Source organism: Phyllobates terribilis, unplaced genomic scaffold, assembly GCF_046119375.1.
Source record: "Phyllobates terribilis strain yellow unplaced genomic scaffold, ASM4611937v1 Scaffold_1__5_contigs__length_1240528914, whole genome shotgun sequence".
NCBI lineage: Eukaryota > Metazoa > Chordata > Amphibia > Anura > Dendrobatidae > Phyllobates > Phyllobates terribilis.
Genome location: NW_027362761.1, coordinates 332,148,420 through 332,171,764, shown reverse-complemented (window position 1 = coordinate 332,171,764; position 23,345 = coordinate 332,148,420). Strand labels below are relative to the sequence as shown.

General features: G+C 46.8%; 1 pseudogene; it reads right to left on the bottom strand.

Moving 5' to 3' along the window:
• Positions 1–21,400: 21,400 nt before the first annotated feature.
• Positions 21,401–22,580, bottom strand: LOC141263975 (uncharacterized; annotated as a pseudogene).
• Positions 22,581–23,345: the final 765 nt, after the last annotated feature.

Below are 23,345 nucleotides of genomic sequence, written 5' to 3'. Positions count from 1 at the left end.
AAAGTATTGCCTAGGCTAGATGCAGTTAAAAATTCTACGCTGACTAGCAGACACTGAAGATTTGGAACAGACCTCTGAGTAAACAGCTCTTCAGACTCAATCATCTGTGTTACCCCAAGCCATAGTGTATGTAGTTTCTTACAGTTAAAAGGGGGGGGGGAGCGACCCAACCCACCTGGAATTGACGATGCCAACGTCACGTAAGACACAGCAAGGGGACTCCAAAAAGAGTTTCCATTTTTTCCCAAAATTGTGGCACAGACACCACTTAACCCTAGAACGCATACCTGGGGCCTCGCAGTCCCGCCCTGTTAATTATTTTCTATTTTCTGCAAGATTACTTTAGTTAGAATTTTGAAACTCTAGGCATTCTTCATGTATATAGTTGTTTGTCATTTGAGTTTGAGTTATTCAATGTTATTTGCACACGGGCCTAAAAGGCCCCAGGTATATGAAAGTGTAGATTTTTATGGTCATGTGTTCTAGGGTTAAGTGGCATCAATTGCCCCACAGTTGCTTAAAACGGTTGGTGAGGTGATATTACCAAATCCTCAAGCTTTTAGCCTCCCAAGGATAACACAGGATTAGAAAAGTTCTTGCGAATCCATGATTTGTTCATCTTTATGAACGTGAGTCTGTCTACATTCTCAGTGGACAGCCGTGTGCGCTTATCTGTCAGCACACCATCAGCAGCGCTGAACACACGTTCAGAGAGAACACTGGCTGCAGGGCATGACAAGATCTCCAAGGCGTGAGTGGCGAGCTCCGGCCATTTTTCCAGATTGGAATACCAAAATGAGCAAGGGTCCAGTGACACAGTCATGGCTTCGATGTTCACTTGGAGATATTCCTGCACCATGCTCTCTAGGCATTGACTATGTGTCAGACTTCTTGTCTCCTGTGGCCTTGCAAAGGATGGTCTAAAAAAGTGGTGAAACGATTTCACAAAATTGCTGCTACCAGCAGATACTGTGTTACTGTTACGGTTTGAGTGATGAAGACTCGACAATCCCGCGGTTGGCAAGTTAGAACTGTGAGATTCACTTCGTGCACCACTGGTGTTTTGTGGAAAAGCACATGTAAGATTCTGCAACAGCGTCTGCAGATACTCCTGCATGCGTCAATCCCTTTTTATGGCAGGAATTATTTCGGCAAATTTACTTTTGTACCGGGGATCTAAGAGTGTGGCAACCCAGTAGTCGAGATTACTTCGAATTCTGCAATCTGAGGGTCATGTTGCAGGTAGTGCAGCAAGAAGGCACTCATGTGTCTTGCGCATCCAGGAGGACCAAGTCCTTGCTGTGTTGGTAGCGAGGTAAGAATCATGCTTCTTTCCTCTGCCCTCTCCCCCCAACCTCGCACAACAGAAATGTGATCAAGGTCTCCCACATCTGATGAGTCTTCCATGCCCATCGCCAGTTCATCCTCCACTTCTTCCTCGGCTCCTGCACCTTCCTCAACAGTTTGGCTGCTACCATGCGCCCTGTTTAATCCCTCTCCCCCACCCTCCCATGCCTGCCTCCTTGGTGCTGCCAACCGTCTGGACCTTGGAGATGTTATCCCTTCCGCATACGACTCCTCCTCTACTTCCTCCACCTCCTCTTGTCCGACCACTTGACTCTGAATTCTGTTTAATGTGTGCTCCAGCATGTAAATCACCGGAATAGTTATGCTGATAATGGCATCGTCGTCAGCACTAAACATCTTCGTCGCCATTTCAAAACTGTGCAGAAAGGTGTGTGGTGCCCCTGAGGGTGCAGTCACCACAGAGTTACTGCATCTCACCCAGAGGTGTGGTATCTCACCCTCAGGTAAGGAAGGCGTATGGCTCGGGACCCTAACACCTGCATCCAACACATACCCGCAGTGGGGTTAGGGCGAGATTGCTCCTAAGGGAGAGCACAGTCCCAGGTCCCTAGCTGGTGGGAGGATCCTATGTAGTGGGTGCTTAGGGGAGCAGCTTAGGGGAGCACATGACAGGGAGAGTATAAATAGGAAGCCATCTTAGAAAGAGCAAGCCAGTCAGAGGAGGAAAAGTGACAGAAGCAGAGGCTCGGCATGAGCTCTGCTCTGGAGGCGGGCCTAGCCTGGGAGGCCCAGGACTGAAGGAGAGAAGAGAGGAGTGGGAGCAGGAAGGCTCCAGGAACCGAAGGGACCCTAGGGCTACGGGCCGTGCAGAAGGCCACCTGTACTCCCGCTGCTACCAGGAGGTAGAGGGGTCAGGCCAGATAAGGGGAACCGGTCCCTCAACTAGAGGAGAAACAGCAAGGCTCAACTAGAAACCGGAGGCTGCAGCATTTCATGTACTGCAGGCAAAAGTCCACACCAGTCTCACTAAGAAGGTAGCCACATAGGACCCAGGGGACGGAACACAAGTCGCCCGCCAAGGCCCGAGGATACCGGATAGAAGTGTCACTGGGTGTGAGGTGCAGGGAGAAGGCCAGGACACACAGAAGGGGGTCCTGCTAAGTACTCCGGAGTTATCTGGGGGTGGACTGAGCCCCTCACTGAGTACGCACAGCACGACGGGTGAGATAGCTCTGGTACCTGTAATCTGGACTGCAACAACTGTGAGTAAAGATCTTGGGACTGCATCACACGGACTCTGTGTTCATTACTGACTCCCTGCACTACAACCACCATCATCCACCCACACTGCCCTGAAGCTACACTCTTCCTGTGGTGAGTAATAATACCATTGCAGCAAAACCACCAGCTTCAGAGGACTGTTCCGCAGCGGCGGCCCCTTTGGCCGCACTCCACAGGTGGCGTAGTCGGACATTATAAAATCCATATATACAAATTACCGTTGGATTGACCGCCCTGGGTCACGGACCGGGTCACCGCCACAGTGACTACAACCCCCAGCGTCTACCGGCCCGGCTCCGGGTACCCCACGGCCCAGGGGGCGCGTCAACTTCATAGGTCCCTGATCTGAGACCACTCCTGCTGTGTGATTTGCCCCACCTCTGGATCTCGTTGGCCCAGGCTATACGTCAGAAACTATTGCACCAGGGCTTGTCGGTGCTGCCACAGTCGCTGCAACATGTGCAGAGTTGAATTCCACCGTGTCGGCACATCGCATTTCAGCCGGTGAACTGGCAGGCCCAACGACTTCTGTAGAGATGTAAGTCGTTGAGCTGCGGGATGCGAACGGCGGAAGTGAGCACACAGCGACCGTGCCCTCTGCAGAAGGCCATCTAGTCCGGGATAGTGGGCTAAAAATTTATGGACAACCAGGTTCAACACGTGAGCCATACAAGGCACGTGTGTAACATTGCCCCGGCGAAGGGCCGCACCCAGGTTTGCAGCATTGTCGCACACGGCCTTCCCTGGTTGCAGGTCCAGTGGAGACAACCATTCATGAAACTGGGTCACCAGAGCTGACCACAAGTCCTCAGCTGTGTGACTCACATTTCCCAGACATTTCAAAGTAAACACTGATGCCGTTGAGCCCTGCTGCCAGCATAGTAAGGAGGTGCGCAGTTAGAAAGGAGGTGACATTACCAGACAGGCTTTGGGTGCAGGTGGAGGACCGAGAGGAGGTTGAGGAGGCAGAAGCAGTGGAGGAACTTCTAGATAAAGAGGATTGACGTACAACTCGCGGGGACGGCAAGACTTGGACAGCAGCCCCTTGTCCTGCTGTCACCATAGTTACCCAGTGCCCTGTCAGCGACATGTAACGCCCCTGTCCATGCCTACTCGTCCAAGTGTCTGTGGTGAAATGCACCCTGTCACACACAGAGTTTCTCAAAGAAGCGGTGATGTTGTGTGCGACATGCTGGTGGAGCGCAGGCACACCTTTCTTTGAGAAGTAGTGCCGACTGGGCATCTGGTACTGGGGCACTGCGACGGACATAAGGTCTCAAAAATCCACTGTGTCCTCCAGGCGGAAAGGCAGCATTTCTGTAGCCAACAGCTTGCAGATGGTGAAATTCAACCTCTTAGCTTTCTCATGGCTAGGAGGAAATGGTCTTTTACTTGTCCACATCTGAGGGACCGAGGGCTGGCTGTTGTGCTTTGACGGGGTTGAGTAGGGTGTCCCTGGCAAACTGCCGGTCTGTGAGGAAGATGCAGGCGGACATGTTAGGTTGCCTTGATCCAAAGGTGGTGATCTCGATGTCAGAGAGCTCTCAACACCAGCAGGTGTTTCCACTTCCCAATGAACTGACGACCTGCCAATCACACTGGCTGTTGCAGGTAAAGAGGTGGCAGGTCTGCGTCCAAAAACATGTGTGACTGCTGTCCCCCCAGTCACAGAGGATGAAGAGGCCGCGGATGCACAAGATGGGGCAGACGGTGGTTGGCCCAGCCTGCTAGGCTGCATTGTAGTACAGTGAGCTTCCCACTGCAACTTATGCTTCATATCCATGTGACGGTACATGCATGAAGTACTCAAACTATGGATTTTTTGGCCTCTACTTAGCTTTTGGTGACAAATATTACAGATAACACGAGTTGGGTCATCCTTATCGATCTGAATAAATGCCCAGGCTATGCAAGGCTTAGAGCCCATGCGACCTGAAGAGCCACTACGACTTGTGGTCAGAGGCGGAGTTGTGTTGAGGATGCAGTTGTTGACGTGCTTCCAGTGCTACGTCTCTGTTCAGGAAGGCGCAACCTAACCTCGTCGTCAATAGCATCTGTGACGCCCCGCTGCGCTTGGCATCACAGATCCTAGAAGAGTGTATTGATGGAATCCTCCACAAGAGGCCCCCATAAACATTCACACATCTCCACCTTCCACCTCAGACCAGCAGAGGGAGCCCGTTAGGGATATAAATAGGGAAGGTGGAGCTAGGCAGTTCAGTTCCTCTGAAGAGTTCCTGCAGTAGAGAAGCCTAAGAGAGGTCAGTCTGCAGTGCAGCTCAGTCTAGTCTAGAGAACTCAGTTAATAGTTCAGCAGTGGAGCACGAGGCTCCTGCTAGCTAGATTCAGGGAGCCCAGATAGAGCTTAAGGTGTGCCGGCGTCATAAGATCGGTGAAGCGGGCAAGCTGCCGTTAGTGTGTATAGCCTATTGAGGGCCCGAGTAGGCCGAAGGCGAGTGGCGAGTTAGTACATAAGGGGCAGAGGAGCTTAACCAGCTCACCCCGAAGCATTTACCGGACACCGGATCCGAGCTTACCGGGATCTCTATGACCCAGTAAGGCATAACCGGAATCCCTGGAGAACTACAAGTCCCAGGATCGCTAAGGTGCTGATACGTAACAGAGCCAGGAGACGCTTAGGCCCCGCATACTGGGAGCGTGAACTTCAAGAGAAGGCCCTACCACAAGGTCAGCCAGCGCAGGACAGAGACAAAGTTAGGCCTAGCTCCAGGCAGGTCAGAAACTTACTGCGCAGAGGCAAGAAACAGGAGGCCCTACACCCGCTCATTGGGGAGGATCCTGATATGCACCCTTCACCCTACAGTGCTCCAGGATGTGCCTGAATTTCCTCCAGTAAAAGGTACTGAAGTGACTACCGTGTCCGTTTCTGTTCTTGCTCTGACCCAGCTGGGTCTCGCCTGTCCTGCATTCCCCCTGCATACGCTGCCCTGAGACCTAGCTCCACCTGTGGGGAGCTATACCATCGAGCTGCCTTATCACGGGCCTCAGTGGACTGCTGCAGCGCTGGTGCTTCTCACCAGATACCACAGGTGGTGTCACAAACTCTTATAAAATTAACAATTATCCACCCTTTTAAAGAGTGACCCCAGGGTACGGGCCAGGGAGCCGACCACCGCGACATCCCAAAGGCCAGGCAAAGGTCCGGGTGACCTCATCGACTGGCTGACTGTGGGTTGACAGTAAGTGGGATCTCCAACTTTGTCATCATCACTCTGTGTGTTATCACACCCGTCGTCCTCAAAGCCAACCTCATCCTGCTCTGACCGAAAAGTCAAGTTGTCGCTCCAATCAGGTATTTGAGTCTCATCATCGTCTTCATCAATGTCTCCACAAACAGGAGTTACAGTTTGGGAACGAGGGTCTACATTAAGCTCAGAACCTTCTTCATCTGGTCCTGGATCCGACTTATAAAGATTCTGGGCATCAGTGCAGATCATTTCCTCGTCTGGATTAACAGAAGCTCTGGAGCAGACCTCCGTTTCCCAGGCTATAGTATGAGTAAACAGCTGTGCAGACTCAACCATCTGTGTTACCCAATACTCAGACGGTCAGCTGGAGACTTGGGAGCTGTGAGGAAGCAAGTGCGATTGGGGTGACACCTCTGAGGACTGGAGTATTTGTGATGTTGAAGTTGAGGTGGAGGAGAGCCCACTTGAAGGAGCACTTGATATCCGCTGAAGCACCTGCTGTTTTTGTGCCTCATCTGGAATTTGTAGCGATGGGCGTGTCCGTAACAAAGGGATCGTATCACATTGTCCACGAAAAGAAGTCGACATGTTAGTTTGGCTGGAAGATGGTCTTTCTTCTGCAGATGTTACTCCCCCCCCACCGCGGGGGGCTCGACCCTCCAGCGGACAGGCACCAGTATTAGGAGAGGGGGGCTGGCCGTCAGGGTCCACCGCGGCTCTGGCACAAACCGGCGACACGGAGGTGGCACGGGCAGGAGCGGACTGGCCGTGTCGGCTTCTCACTTTTTGGATTTTAGAAGGGCATGACATGCCTATATCTGTGTCTCCCCCTCCTTTTACTCCTCCACCTCTTTTATTTTCGCATGACTATATGTACTTGTCACTTTTCCATGTGTTAGTTATGTCTTCTGAGCAGTTTGTCAGCTTTTGGACACCTTTGAAGGTGTTTTCTATGTGTTTCTATGTGTTTTTGTTTGCCTGCCATTGGTTTTAACGGTGTTCGAAGGTGTTTGCCGAACAGTTCGACGAACAGTTCGGCGAACACACGGGTGTTCGACGAACCGAACCGAACTCGAACACTACGGGGGTGGCTCAACACTACTCAACACTACTGCTGAGTCCAAATTTGAGATCTTTGGTTCCAACCACCGTGTCTTTGTGCGATGCAGAAAAGGTGAACGGATGGACTCTACATGCCTGGTTCCCACCGTGAAGCATGGAGGAGGAGGTGTAATTGTGTGGGGGTGCTTTGCTGGTGACACTGTTGGGGATTTATTCAAAATTGAAGGCATACTGAATTCCATCTGGTTTGCGTTTAGTTGGACCATCATTTATTTTTCAACAGGACAATGACCCCAAACACACCTCCAGGCTGTGTAAGGGCTATTTGACCAAGAGGGAGAGTGATGGGGTGCTACGCAAGATGACCTGGCCTTCACAGTCACCAGACCTGAACCCAATCGAGATGGTTTGGGGTGAGCTGGACCGCAGAGTGAAGGCAAAAGGGCCAACAAGTGCTAAGCATCTCTGGGAACTCCTTCAAGATTGTTGGAAGATCATTTCCGGTGACTACCTCTTGAAGCTCATCAAGAGAATGCCAATAGTTTGCAAAGCAGTCATCAAAGTAAAAGGTGGCTACTTTGAAGAACCTACAATATAAGACATATTTTCAGTTGTTTCACACTTTTTTGTTAAGTATATAATTCCACATGTGTTAATTCATAGTTTTGATGCCTTCAGTGTAAATGTACAATTTTCATAGTCATGAAAATACAGAAAAATCTTTAAATGAGAAGGTGTGTCCAAACTTTTGGTCTGTACTGTACTTTGACATGCAGATCCAACAGATCCGGGTAGGTTTTGAGAAACCACTGAAACAAGAGGTTAAGCACATGGGCCAGTCATGGCATGTGTGTGAGTTCAACTCGCCTCAGAGCCGCCACCAGGTTCCGACCATTGTCACACATGACCATGCCTGGCTGTAGGTTCAGTGATGTCAGCCAAAGATCTGCCTGCTTTTTCAGAGCTGTCCACAACTCTTCAGCGTGGTGCGGTTTGTCACCTAAGCATATTAGCTTCAGCACAGCCTGTTGCCGCTTGGCCGATGCAGTGCTGCAATGCTTCCATCTTGTGACTGATGTGGTCATTTCAGAGATAGAGGCTGAAGAGGAGGAGGATGAGGTGCAGGAGCTGTAGAATGTGGGGGCAACCCTGATTAACACAGGGCCGCATTCGTTGGCGTCGAAAGGACATGTTCAGTCCCAAGTTCCATCTGGGTCCTGGATTCCACTATATTAACCCAGTGTGCCATAAGTGAGATGTACCATCCCTGCCCACAAGCACTTGTCCATATGTCTGTGGTTAGGTGGACTTTGCCAGTAACTGCGTTGTGGAGGGCATGTTTAATGATGTGGGACATTGGCTGTATATTTGCTTTTGCGTTCCAAGGAATGGACAACTGATTGCTGCGCTGGGACAAGGTTGTGGGCATGCTTGCTGATGGTGCTAGTTGAAAGTGTGCAATGACAGGTGCAGGTCGGGAAGCATCTTGGCATGCGCCATGGACAGGGGATTGGCTTGCCTGCACAACAGCGGAACAAGCAGTGGTGTCACCTGCTGACACTGTTGCTGGACCCTGGGGTTCTCCCCATTTAGTCGGGTGCTTTGCTGCCATGTGCTTGATCATGCTGGTGGTGGTCAGTAGAGATGAGCGGTGTTCGACTAGAACTGTTCGCCAATCTCAAATTCGAGTTGTTTTGGGCGGTGTTCGAGTTGTTCGACGAACCCGAACGATTTGCAAAAAATTCGGCTGTTCGAGGTTATGTTCGATAACTGTTCGTGCACCAAAAGCGTGTCCTGCATGTCTGTCGCTATTTAGAGCACCAATCATGCAGGGATTGTCTGCCACTCACTGTAATGCCACAGCCATGGTGGTTGTGGCATTACAGTGATTGCCCAAATCGATGGGAACAGTGCTCACAGTGAAACATGAAAAGCCGGCAATTCAGCAGCGGCATACACCTGTACCCGACAATTTAGAACCGAAAGAATAGAGCTTCACACATAGATTAGATAGATATAAACATGTCAGCCACATATATACGAAGTACAGTGACAATGTTGCTTACTGTACTTGTCATTTAGCGTAAAGGATTTATCAAAAAAAATAATAGTGTTTTCATGCACCGTCTCTTTAAAAAAGCCGGCCGGCAATTCAGCAGCGGTACCCGACAATTTATAACAGACAGAATAGAGCTTCACACATAGATTAGATAGATAGAAACATGTCAGTCACATATATATGAAGTACAGTGATAGTGTTGGTTACTGTACTTGTCATTTAGTATTAAAATAAAGGATTTATTATTAAAAAAATTGGCGTGGGGTTCCCCTTAATTTTAGGCTCTAGCGGAGGTTAAGCAGACGGCTGGGGCAGATGTTTGAAGCCTGGGAAGGGGGTAATACCCACGGAGCTTCCCAGGCTACTAATATCAGCCCCCAGCTGAATACATAGCCTTTACTAGCTATTAAAATGGGGGACCCCCCAAAAAAAATGACGTGGGGTCCCCCCTAATTTAATAGCTAGCAAAGGCTAGGCAGACAGCTGGGGGTTGATATTAATAGCCCAGGAAGGGAGCCATGAATATTGGCCCCCTCCCAGGCTAGAAACACCAGCCGTCAGCCGCCCCAGAAATGGCGCATTCATAGGATGCGCCAATTCTGGCACTTAGCCTCGCTCTTCCACGCTGCCCTGGTGCGGTGGCAGGGGGTAATAGGGTTGGGGTTGATGTCAGCTTATAATGCCAGCTGACATCAAGCCCAGGTTAGTAATGGAGAGGCGTCTATAAGACACCCCCATTACTAACCCCATAGTCAAAGTTAAAAAAAACACAAACACCCAGAATAAAGTCCTTTAATTGAAATAAAGACACAATCCTTTATTGTTCTAAATTAAACCATACTTACCGTCACGCCCATTCCAGCTGAAGCCAACGATCTCCTAAAATAAAAGAAAAATAATAAAGCAACCTCATCCTTACCTTTCCATGGTTCCCACGACAGCTTCAGCTCTGCTACATTGAGATGACAGGCTGGACCGCAGCAGAACGCTGCCATCCAGCCTCTCGTCCCGCAGACACTGAGAAGCGCAGGCTTGCTTGCGCTGCTCAGCGTCTCTCTGTGACGACATCCAGATGAGCCGAGTTCATGTCCAATGAACTCGGCTCACCTCATGCACGTCACTGACAGCGTGGGAAAATTCTCAAGCTGAAGCGGTGAGTGCAGGAGAATTCTCCCACGCTGTCAGTGACGTGCATAAGGTGAGCTCATGTCCAATGAACTCAGCTCACCTCCTGCACGTCACTGACAGCGTGGGAGAATTCTCCTGCACTCAGCGCTTCAGCGTGAGAATTCTCCCGCTGAAGCGCTGAGTGCAGGAGAATTTTCCCACGCTGTCAGTGACGTGCATGAGGTGAGCCGAGTTCATTGGACATTAACTCGGCTCATCTGGATGCCCTCACAGAGAGACACTGTGGAGCGCAAGCAAGCCTGCGCTTCTCAGTGTCTGCGGGATGACAGGCTGGATGGCAGCGTTCTGCTGCGGTCCAGCCTGTCATCTCGATGTAGCAGAGCTGAAGCTGTCATGGGAACCATGGAAAGGTAAGGATGATGTTGCTTTATTATTTTTCTTTTATTTCAGGAGATCGTTGGCTTCAGCTGGAATGGGCGTGATGGTAAGTATGGTTTAATTTAGAACAATAAAGAATTGTGTGTTTATTTCAATTAAAGGACTTTTTTCTGGGTGTTGTGTTTTTTTTAAATACTTTACTAGAAATTCATGGTGGTCATGTCTAATATTGGCGTGACCCCATGAATTTCGGGCTTAGGGCCAGCTGATAATGCCAAGCTGGCCCTAACCCCTTTATTACCCAGTGAGCCACCGCATCAGGGCCCTGGATGAGTTGGGTACAGCGCCAGAAGATGGCGCTTCTATGAACGCGCCATTTTCCGGGGTGGCTGCGGACTGCAATTTGCAGCGGGGGTGGCCCAGAAAGCTTGGGCCTCCCTGCGCTGCGGATTCCAGCCCCCAGCTGCCTAGTTGTACCTGGCTGGACACAAAAACAGGGCGAAGCCCCATGTCAATTTTCTTTAAATTATTTCATGAAATAATTAAGAAAAAAAGGGCTTCCCTATATTGTTGTGTCCGGCCAGGTTCAAATAGGCAGCTGGTGGTTGGGGGCAGCCCGTTCCTGCCTGCTGTACCTGGCTGGACACAAATATAGTGTGAAGCCCCACGTCAATTTTTTTTAAAATATTTCATGAATTTCCTGAAATAATTTAAAAAATTGAAGTGGGGCTTCACACTATATTTGTGTCCAGCCAGGTACAGCAGGCAGGAACGGGCTGCCCCCATCCACCAGCTGCCTATTTGTACCTGGCCGGACACAACAATATAGGGAAGCCCTTTTTTTCTTAATTATTTCATGAATTTCATGAAATAATTAAAAAAAATTGAAGTGGGGCTTCGCCCTATTTTTGTGTCCAGCCAGGTACAACTAGGCAGCTGGGGGCTGGAATCTGCAGCGCAGGGAGGCCCAAGTTTTCTGGGCCCCCCCCGCTACAAATTGCAGTCCGCAGCCACCCCGGAAAATGGCGCGTTCATAGAAGCGCCATCTTCTGGCGCTGTACCCAACTCATCCAGGGCCCTGGTGCGGTGGCTCACTGGGTAATAAAGGGGTTAGGGCCAGCTTGGTATTATCAGCTGGCCCCAAGCCCAAAATTCATGGGGTCACGCCAGTATTAGACATGACCGCCATGAATTTCTAGTAAAGTATTTAAAAAAAACACAACACCCAGAATAAAGTCCTTTAATTGAAATAAAGACACAATTCTTTATTGTTCTAAATTAAACCATACTTACCATCACACCCATTACAGCTGAAGCCAACGATCTCCTGCAATAAAAGAAAAATAATAAACCAACCTCATCCTTACCTTTCCATGGTTCCCACGACAGCTTCAGCTCTGCTACATCGAGATGACTGGCTGGACCGCAGCAGAACGCTGCCATCCAGTCTGTCATCCCGCAGACACTGAGAAGCGCAGGCATGCTTGCGCTCCTCACTGTCTCGCTGTGACGGCATCCAGATGAGCCGAGGTCATGTCCAATGAACTCGGCTCACCTCATGCACGTCACTGACAGCATGGGAAAATTCTCACGCTGAAGTGCTGAGTGCAGGAGAATTCTCCCACGCTGTCAGTGATGTGCATGAGGTGAGCTCATGTCCAATGAACTCAGCTCACCTCCTGCACGTCACTGACAGCGTGGGAAAATTCTCCTGCAATCAGCGCTTCAGCGTGAGAATTTTCCCACGCTGTCAGTGACGTGCATGAGGTGAGCCGAGTTCATTGGACATGAACTCGGCTCATCTGGATGTCGTCACAGAGAGACGCTGAGCAGCGCAAGCAAGCCTGCGCTTCTCAGTGTCTGCGGGATGACAGGCTGGATGGCAGCGTTCTGCTGCGGTCCAGCATGTCATCTCGATGTAGCAGAGCTGAAGCTGTCGTGGGAACCATGGAAAGGTAAGGATGAGGTTGCTTTATTATTTTTCTTTTATTGCAGGAGATCGTTGGCTTCAGCTGGAATGGGCGTGATGGTAAGTATGGTTTAATTTAGAACAATAAAGGATTGTGTCTTTATTTCAATTAAAGGACTTTATTCTGGGTGTTTGCGTTTTTTTTAACTTTGACTATGGGGTTAGTAATGGGGGTGTCTTATAGACGCCTCTCCATTACTAACCTGGGCTTGATGTCAGCTGGCATTATAAGCTGACATCAACCCCAGCCCTATTACCCCCTGCCACCGCACCAGGGCAGCGTGGAAGAGCGAGGCTAAGTGCCAGAATTGGCGCATCCTATGAATGCGCCATTTCTGGGGCGGCTGACGGCTGGTGTTTCTAGCCTGGGAGGGGGCCAATATTCATGGCTCCCTTCCTGGGCTATTAATATCAGCCCCCAGCTGTCTGCCTAGCCTTTGCTAGCTATTAAATTAGGGGGGACCCCACGTCATTTTTTTGGGGGGGTCCCCCATTTTAATAGCTAGTAAAGGCTATGTATTCAGCTGGGGGCTGATATTAGTAGCCTGGGAAGCTCCGTGGGTATTACCCCCTTCCCAGGCTTCAAACATCTGCCCCAGCCATCTGCTTAACCTCCGCTAGAGCCTAAAATTAAGGGGAATCCCACGCCAATTTTTTTAATAATAAATCCTTTATTTTAATACTAAATGACAAGTACAGTAACCAACACTATCACTGTACTTCATATATATGTGACTGACATGTTTCTATCTATCTAATCTATGTGTGATGCTCTATCTTTCTGTTCTAAATTGTCGGGTACCGCTGCTGAATTGCCGGCCGGCTTTTTTAAAGAGACAGTGCATGAAAACACTATTATTTTTTTAAATAAATCCTTTACACTAAATGACAAGTACAGTAAGCAACACTATCACTGTACTTATTATATATGTGACTGACATGTTTCTATCTATCTAATCTATGTGTGAAGCTCTATTCTTTCTGTTCTAAATTGTCGGGTACAGATGCTGAATTGCCGGCCGGCTTTTTTAAAGAGACGGTGCATGAAAACACTAATATTTTTTTAAATAAATTCTTTACACTAAATGACAAGTGCAGTAACCAACACTGTCACTGTGCTTCTTATATGTGTGACTGACATGTTTCTATCTATCTAATCTATGTGTGATGCTCTATTCCTTCTTGTCTAAATTGTCGGGTACCGGTGTATGCCGCTGCTGAATTTGCCGGCCGGCTTTTTTAAAGAGAGTGTCTTCTGAGCAGTTTGTCAGCTTTTGGACACCTTTGCAGGTGTTTTCTATGTGTTTCTATGTGTTTTTGTTTGCCTGCCATTGGTTTTAACGGTGTTCGACGGTGTTCTAAGGTGTTCGACGAACAGTTCGACGAACAGTTCCTCGAACATCCCGGTGTTCGACGAACCGAACCGAACCCGAACACTACGGGGGTGGCTCAACACTAGTGGTCAGGCCACTAGTTTTGCTACCCCTGCTGATGCTGACCTGGCAAGTTGTGCAAATGGCCTTTTTTGAGGTTATCTGCAGAGTCTTTAAAAAATAACCAGACTTGGGATGACCTAACAGTTGTACTGGCAACTTCCGTTGTGTTGGCGTTGCAAGGAACGCTTTCTCACCTTGCGTCTGCGGCCACCATGCTGCTTCTTCCTGCCTGTTGTGGTGCTACGCCTCCCTCGCTCTGTGTGCTGCTGTCCTTGCTCTGTATGTCCCCCTGCCAGGTTGGGTCAGTTACTATATCATCCACCACCTCGTGTTCCACTTCCGCACCCTGGTCCTCCTGACTTTCTGGCAATTGTGTCTCATCATCATCATCATCCACCTCTTGAGACAGCAATTGCACTTTCCCACCATCATCTTCATGTGACCATGGCTGCTCCAATATTTGGGCATCGCTACACACGTTCTCCTCTTGGCTCGCTTGAAGCTGGCCGGGTGAGAGGCCCGAATCTACAAATAGAAAAGTGAACAGCTGTTCTGAGTGTCCAAGTGTGGGATCAGTTGTTTCCAGGCACTCGACATGGTGGGAGGAAGGAGGATCAGGGTGAGGAAGATGCAGTCCAGACTCACAGCTACTGAGACTTGACCGTGTGGAAGACAGGGTGGTGTTGGTGGTGACTAAGTGACTGGAAGCATTATCTGCTATCCAACCAATAACCTTTTGACACTGCTCTGTGTTCAATAGTGGTGTTCTCTGATCCCCTAGTAATTGGGAAAGGATGGTCGAGCATCAAGATGTGGGTGTTTGTTGTGGCACAATTTCAGCTTGCCCACAGCTACATCCTCAGCCTCTGCATGCATCATCACTATCACATCCACTTTCCCGTCCCTTGCCACGCACCTTGCCCTTTTTTAATGGAGGACAATATTTTCCACATTCACGAGAAATGGCTGATTTTGGAATGCCGTTATATGTGATATGTCTGACAGAGAACCACAATTTTAAATAGCAGACCTGTAATTTGCTAATACTATCCTTCACAGACACCTAGTGTGAACAGCTTGACCGACACACTGCAGCGGAATGAAAATGGAAGAGATATCTGATTTTGGAACATTCTTATAGGTGTTACTAGATGGAGGCCAGATGCTATCGCATCGGGAGGGTGGTAATGTCACGATGGGGGCAGGCTTTACAGCGCTGAGAAACCCCCCCCCATGTGCTCACCCACCTATCCACTCTCTCTTTCCCCCATGTGCTGACTTCTCCCGTCTGTGCTCTCTTCTTTGACCTGTCTACCCCATGTGCTATCCCCCTTGTCTGCTGTCTCTCCTTGCTCTGCTGTGTTCTCCCCTCATGTGCTGTCCCGTTTGAGCTGTCTCCCCCCTGTGCTCTGTCTCGCTCCCCCCTGTGTGCTTTCTCTCTCCCCCATCTGCTGTCTTCTCCTCTCATGTGATCTCTTCTTTGACCTGTGTACCCCATGTGCTCTCCCCCTTGTCTGCTCTCTCTCTCCACCTCTGTGCTGTCTTCTTCCCTCATGTGTTCTCTCATTTGAGCTGTCTCCCCCCTGTGTGTCCTCTTTCCTATGTGCACTCACCCCTCCCCCTGTGTTAAAATGAAAGCAAAGTAGGTAAAGGTAACATTTTATTAACATGGAAAAATTTATGACAAAGGTGCATTAATTTACATTGCATCCACATAAGGACAAGAAAACACATTTTATTCTATAATCTACAGTGCCTACAAGTAGTATTCAACCCCCTGCAGATTTAGCTGGTTTGATAAGATGCAAATAAGTTAGAGCCTTCAAACTGCAAACGAGAGTAGGTTTTATGAACAGAAGCATAAATCTTACAAACCAAAAAGTTATGTTGCTCAGTTGAATTTTATTAATTTTTAAACATAAAAGTGTGGGTCAATTATTATTCAACCCCTATGTTTAATATTTTGTGGAATAACCCTTGTTTGCAATTACAGCTAATAATCGTCTTTTATAAGACCTGATCAGGCCAGCACAGGTCTGTGGAGTTATCTTGGCCCACTCCTCCATGCAGATCTTCTCCAAGTTATCTAGGTTCTTTGGGTGTCTCATGTGGACTTTATTCTTGAGCTCCTTCCACAAGTTTTCAATTGGGTTAAGGTCAGGAGACTGACTAGGCCACTCCAACACCTTGACTTTTTCCCTCTTGAACCAGGCCTTGGTTTTCTTGGCTGTGTGCTTTGGGTCGTTGTCTTGTTGGAAGATGAAATTACGACCCATCTTAAGATCCTTGATGGAGGAGCGGAGGTTCTTGGCCAAAATCTCCAGGTAGGCCGTGCTATCCATCTTCCCATGGATGCGGACCAGATGGCCAGGCCCCTTGGCTGAGAAACAGCCCCACAGCATGATGCTGCCACCACCATGCTTGACTGTAGGGATGGTATTCTTGGGGTCGTATGCAGTGTCATCCAGTCTCCAAACGTCACGTGTGTGGTTGGCACCAAAGATCTCGATCTTGGTCTCATCAGACGATAGAACCTTGAACCAGTCTGTCTCAGAGTCCTCCAAGTGATCATGAGCAAACTGTAGACGAGCCTTGACATGACGCTTTGAAAGTAAAGGTACCTTACGGGCTCGTCTGGAACGGAGACCATTGCGGTGGAGTACGTTACTTATGGTATTGACTGAAACCAATGTCCCCACTGCCATGAGATCTTCCCGGAGCTCCTTCCTTGTTGTCCTTGGGTTAGCCTTGACTCTTCGGACAAACCTGGCCTCGGCACGGGAGGACACTTTCAAAGGCTGTCCTGGCCGTGGAAGGCTAACAGTAGTTCCATAAGTCTTCCACTTACGGATGATGCTCCCAACAGTGGAGACAGGTAGGCCCAACTCCTTGGAAAGGGTTTTGTACCCCTTGCCAGCCTTGTGACCCTCCACGATCTTGTCTCTGATGGCCTTGGAATGCTACTTTGTCTTTCCCATGTTGACCATGTCTGAGTGCTGTTCACAAGTTTGGGGAGGGTCTTAAATAGTCAGAAAAGGCTGGCAAAAGAGATCTTTAATACTTTAGGGGGACCAAACAGAATTCTTGTGGTTTGAGGGGTTGAATAATAAATGACATTCTGACTTAACTTTTAACGTTTTAAAAAAAAAAAAAAAAAGCAAAAACAAAATTTGCTGCAGTGCATTTCCCACTTCCAGGCTGATCTACAGTACAAAATGTCACAATGCCAAGTTAATTCCGCATGTGTCAACCAGCTAAATCTGCAGGGGGTTGAATACTACTTGTAGGCACTGTATGTCTTTCTATCTATCTATCTATCTATCTATCTATCTATCTATCTATCTATCTATCCCTGTACTTATTTATTATATATGTATTTTATATTGATCTATCATCTATCTATGTCTCTATCATCTGTTATTTGTCTATGTGTCTCAATCTATATTTAATGTATGTATGTCATTTCTATCTATCTCTCATCTATGTATGTCTCTATCATCGATGTATCTCATATGTATCTATCATCTATCAATGTATGTCATATGTATCTATCATCTATCTATGTATCTACATCTAGCTATCTATTTATCTATCTATGTATCTTTATATCTATCTCTATGGACCACACCCTGAGGTGGAGATATGGTGAACAGCTGTCCCACCCATCTCTTTAGCTGTTCACAAAAATCCAGCCCTGTTAAAGTTAATTTAAGTCTCTCAGCATTTGTGACACTGGAGCATTAAATCCGGGTTCATATCACCAAGTTTTACAAACTGAATGACACATATCTCCCCTGTGATCACCTTACAATATTAAATATCTGTGTATATATCACAAAATCTATCTATATCTATCTCATAGCTATGAAACATCTATCTATGTGTGTGCATCTATCTATCCACCTATCTCTGTCTATGTCATATGTATGTACAGTACAGACCAAAAGTTTGGACACACCATCTCATTTAAATATTTTTCTGTATTTTCATGACTATGAAAATTGTACATTCACACTGAAGGCATCAAAACTATGAATTAACACATGTGGAATTATATACTTAACAAAAAAGTGTGAAACAACTGAAAATATGTCTTATATTTTAGGTTCCTCAAAGTTGCCACCTTTTGCTTTGATGACTGCTTTGCACACTCTTGGCATTCTCTTGATGAGCTTCAAGAAGTAGTCACCGGAAAATGTTTTTCACTTCACAGGTGTGCCCTGTCAGGTTTAATAAGTGGGATTTCTTGCCTTATCAATGGGATTGTGACCATCAGTTGTGTTGTGCAGAAGTCTGGTGGATACAGAGCTGATAGTCCTACTGAATAGACTGCTAGAATTTGTATTATGGCAAGAAAAAAGCTGCTAAATAAAGAAAAACGAGTGGCCATCATTACTTTAAGAAATGAAGGTCAGTCAGTGCGAAAAATTGGAAAACTTTGAAAGTGTCCCCAAGTGCAGTTGCAAAAACCATCAAGCGCTACAAAGCAACTGGCTCACATGAGGACCTCCCCAGGAAAGGAAGACCAAGAGTCACCTCTGCTTCTGAGGATAAGTTTATCCGAGTCACCGGCATCAGAAATGGCAGGTTAACAGCAGCTCAGATTAGAGACCAGGTCAATGCCACACAGAGTTCTAGCAGCAGACACATCTCTGCAACAACTGTTAAGAGGACTTTGTGCAGGAGGCCTTCATGGTAAAATAGCTGCTAGGAAACCACTGCTAAGGAAGGCAACAAGCAGAAGAGACTTGTTTGGGCTAAAGAACACAAGGAATGGACATTAGACCTGTGGAAAACTGTGCTTTGGTCTGATGAGTCCAAATTTGAGATCTTTGGTTCCAACCATCGTGTCTTTGTGCAACACAGTAAAGGTGAACGGATGGACTCTACATGCCTGGTTCCCACCGTGAAGCATGGAGGGGGAGGTGTGATGGTGTGGGGGTGCTTTGCTGGGGACACTGTTGGGGATTTATTCAAAATTGAAGGCATACTGAACCAGCATGGCTTCCACAGCATCTTGCAGCGGCATGCTATTCCATCCGGTTTGCGTTTAGTTGGACCATCATTTATTTCTCAACAGGACAATGACCCCAAACATACCTCCAGGCTGTGTAAGGGCTATTTTACCAAGAAGGATAGTGATGGGGTGCTACGCCAGATGACCTGGCCTCCACAGTCACCAGACCTGAACCCAATTGAGATGATTTGGGGTGAGCTGGACCGCAGAGTGAAGGCAAAAGGGCCAACAAGTGCTAAGCGTCTCTGGGAACTCCTTCAAGATTGTTGGAAGACCATTTCCGGTGACTACCTCTTGAGGTTCATAAAGAGAATGCCAAGAGTGTGCAAAGCAGTCATCAAAGAAAAAGGTGGCTACTTTGAAGAACCTAGAATATAAGATATATTTTCTGTTGTTTCACACTTTTTTGTTAAGTATATACTTCCACATGTGTTAATTCATAGTTTTGATGCCTTCGGTGTGAATGTACAATTTTCATAGTTATGAAAATACAGAAAAATCTTTAAATGAGAAGGTGTGTCCAAACTTTTGGTCTGTACTGTATATATAAAATATCTATCTATTTATTATACTATCTATGTATATCTATGTGATATTTATCCATCATCTACTTATAAATCATACACGGTATCTATTAATCATATTACGAATTAAATAGATTAATTTAAAACATTTTTATAAACAACATTCCTTGAAAAAATGTTATCACTATTACATAACAACTTTCCTTGAAGTTGTGTATTAATAACTTTTACTTTGACATGGGAGCGTTGCTTCACTCTGGAGAAAGCAACGTATAGCTGTCCATGTCCAAAGGCTGGTTCTGGTAAATAAATACCCACTCGATTGAGGGTCTGTCCTTGGGATTTGCTAATAGTCATTGCGAATGCAGGTTTGACTGGAAACTGTTGTCTTCTTAATTTAAAGGGTAACCCAGTGTCAGAAGGACACAAATCTATGCGTGGAATAAATACAATGTCCCCTTCGGCTGATCCAGTAATCACTTTAGCCTGTATGATGTTGGGGTGTAAGGCAGTGACAATCAGCCGAGTTCCATTGCAGAGACCTTTGTTTGTATTGAGGTTTCTCAGTAGCATGACAATGGTACCAATTTGAGATGGTATTGCCGATGTCGTCCACAGAATCGTCGCTTGTATAAACAACGTACTCGCCACTCATTCTATCCATTATTTGAGAGTTGAGAAGGTGTACATCCTCATTTTTTGGACATAATATTGCATGTGATGCTGCAGTGTTAACACTGTCTTTGTCATTGGCATTTATGGTAATGTTTTGTCCAAAGATGTCAGTCAATAAACAGCCAGTACACAGCATGTCAGGAGGAATTTCTATGACATCATCTCCAAGGTTGTGTTCGTTTGACAGCTCACCGTTTCCTAGTTTAAGCAACCAACTGCTGTATTCTGGATCACTGGAGCGCATGTTGTTAAATAGCGTCAGTCTTATAAAGTTTTTCCAGTGTTTTGAATATTTAACACAGGAGTCTACAATTTCTGTTCTTGTGGCATTAGCAAGTACAGGAAGGCATTGTCTGAAGTCTCCTCCAAAAGCGAAAACTTTACCACCAAAGGGTACTTGATTTTTGTCAGCAACATGTGTTGTCATGACATTACCTAGAAGTCTATCAATGACATGCAAAGCATGATTTTGTGCCATTGTACACTCATCAATGATAAAAAGTTTAGTATGTTGTAACATTTTGGTGGCGTTGGTATCACTTTTAATCCTGGAAACAGGTGTTTCGTTGAAAGGAATTGGTATGCCATAGAGAGAGTGCATTGTTCGTCCTCCTCGTAGCAAGTTAGCTGCTATTGCTGTTGTGGCTGCAAGTGAGACAACGTCTCCTTGTCCTCGTACATAATGTATGAGTAGATGGTATAGGTAGGTTTTTCCACTGCCACCAGGGCCATCAATAAAGAAGCACTTAGGTGTTAATGTGGTGTCTTGTAAAGCTTGAACTATAGCCTCATAGGTAAAATGTTGCTCCTGATTCAGAGATTCTTTCATCTCTGCAGCCCTTGTCAACTCATATTCCTTATCATAGTCCTCTTGAGGCTGACTTTTTTTGTTTGCTGGTCATGGTAAATTGAAATCATCAAAAGACTTCCCATGGATTAGCAGCACATCTTGCACATCTTTCATAGCATAGCCTTCACAATTGATGCAATCTTCTGTGTTATTGTTGTATCTGTGACCGTAGTCTTTTAGAAAATGTTCCTTAAACTCATTCCACAACTCTAGTGGATTAGTAGGTGGGCCGAAAACACAGATGTAAGCAAACATCTCCTGAAGTTGTGTAGGCATGTTCAGAATGGTGGCATCTATTATAGTATTTTTCCATACAATGTCATTTATTAATAATCCTAGTGCTAATGCAGCATCTTTAAATGTTTGATGTGTAACACCATTTACAGATTTAATGCTCTCAAAACTTGTTGGGCCTTTTACAGGCAATAATAACAAATGTAAATAATATTGTTCTTGGTCTTTCACACTAACTGTATACATTCTTCCAATTACTTTTTCGCGTTGTCACTTTCTGGGTTCCCATGTTCCTTGTTTGCAAACATAGTGCTCAGGAATTTCTCGGTAGTAATATTGATGTGCATTTAGGACGATCTTATTAAGGTTGAAATATGCCATTAGTGTGGAATTATTATGGAGCTTTTGTTGAATGTTGTCAATAGGATTGTCTTCATGAAAATATAGTGGCTGAGAGCTATTCAGGTGTACCGCTAGGCGAATGATGACATGAAATTGTTTATGCATTGGAAAAGCAAATATTCTCCATGCAGCTTCTGGCGCACTGACGTATATTGAATCAACAAATTGGCTTGTTTCATCATGTTTGATGTCTCTTTGAGCTATTTCAATATTAGCCTTGTCATGTCCTTTGTATACATATTTAAACAAATATTTGACACTTTGGATGGAAGCACAGATTTCCACATTAATGTGGCAGCTGTATTTTTTGAGCAAATAGGGGTTATATGGAACAACCCATGAATTATCAATTGTCTTTGAATGATGGTCATATGTTCTCCCAATGTTGCTGCGGTTGGATAGTCGTCCTTTTTTTGATGGTATATTCTTGGTATTTTTTGGGGAAACCTTTTGAACACTTCCCATTATCCATACAGGGAGAGTGAGGATTGACTTCTCCACAGGGACCATGAAACATGTTCTTAATAACAATGTTGTGGAGCTGAGGGTATTTTGTTTCATCGGGAATTTCTGCTCATACTATGTTGTCCATGTCCTCTTCAGTTCTTACTTTTGAATTGCTTTCAAGGATTATTAAAATATGTGCGTGTGGCAGACCACGCTTTTGAAACTCGATGACATGGACGGCTGCGGTGACCTCTCCAAATAAGCCATTAGTGATGTCTGCTAATAGGGAATCAAGTTTAATTTTAAAAGCACGTGCCACCAAGTCTGGCCTATGTTCCACACGTTGCCACGGTTCTACATTTTGTGTAATCTCAGCCCACTTGGGATTGCATGTCATGGTGACAAACAGATCTGGTCAACCATACTTTGTTACTGTACACATAGCATTCTGATAGAGCTGTTGCATGTTTTTTGGACTGCCTTCAAAAGATGATGGCAAAATTACTGTCTTTCCAATTGGGATGTCCTTTTCAATAGATTTTTTTAGCAAATGTTCATGTAGGAGGCAGTAATCTTCCACTTTTAAATCTTTCTGGTGCATTCTGATGTAATGTAGACACTTTACCTCGAATTTGACGTACTGTATGTGTAGCACCCTGAGGATTCGGCTGCTACAGGGGTATTGCACCTCAACCCAGAGGTGTGATATTCCACTCCCGGGTAAGGATGGAGTGTGGACCTGAGCTCGGTAGGCTGCATGCGCTACACACATCCCATTTCCGAGGGGCAGGCCGACGGTACTCCCACTTAGAAATGTGCAGGTACGACCGAGTCTGTTCCTGGCTGGAGTGGGAGGGGGGTGGAACATCCCAAGTAGTGTAGGGGCAGATAGGGGGAGCAGCCTGGGTAAAGTTAGGAGCTCATTGGGTGCTGGTCACCTGAGCTCACACATAGAGGGAGTATTTAAGGTGGGCACCATCTTAGATCAGGGTCAGTCTGTCAGAGCCAGTAAGAAGCAGAGGTCCAGATGAGCCTGCAGAGAGAGAGTGGAGCAGAGAAGGAAAGACCCAGAGAGGGAAGAAGAAAGGACTCTGAGAACCCAAATTCAATCCCCGGGTGAAGAGTCGGCAATAGGGTACCGGATCCCAAACTGGTGGGGGCAAAAGCACACCCTAGCCAGAGACCGGAGGCCGTGGGCAGCGTCTGCCACGGCCACCCACCACATCCACCCTGAAGGCAGACCACGTGGAGGGTCAGGGAACCCAAGGCCAAGGGTCTCCCAACAGAAGGCCCGAGGGAGCTGGACCTAGGTGGATCACTAGTGGGGACGGCCAGAGGAAAGGACAGAAGGAGAGCTCAGGGTCAC